This window comes from Penaeus monodon, chromosome 31 (assembly GCF_015228065.2).
Source record: "Penaeus monodon isolate SGIC_2016 chromosome 31, NSTDA_Pmon_1, whole genome shotgun sequence".
NCBI lineage: Eukaryota > Metazoa > Arthropoda > Malacostraca > Decapoda > Penaeidae > Penaeus > Penaeus monodon.
Window position 1 is genome coordinate 2,229,848 of NC_051416.1, and position 396 is coordinate 2,230,243.

Genomic DNA, 396 nt, shown 5'->3' on the forward strand with positions numbered 1-396 from the left:
GAAAAAGTACGATATTAAGGAATAAAGGGAATAATAAAAGTGGGAAGAGGGAAAAAATGCGATAATAGGGAATAAAGGATATGATAAAAGTCGGAAGAGGGAAAAATGCGATAATAAGGAATAAAGTATATGATAAAAGTGGGGAGAGGAGGAAAGTACGATGATTGGGGGGATGGGGGGAGAGCAAGGAAGGTGGGGTGGGGGGTGGGGGGGAGGGCAAGGGCCGGTTTGATAAGGCCGGGTATGAACACTCTGGCAGGGGCGCGTGGCAACATATTTTAATCTATTTTTATGTCTGTTTCTCCTCCCCACCTTTTTTTTCTCTCTCTCTCTCTTCTTTCATGGGGTTTTAATCCGTCTCGAGTCGGTGTTTGTCGTGTGTTTGATGTGAGGGAC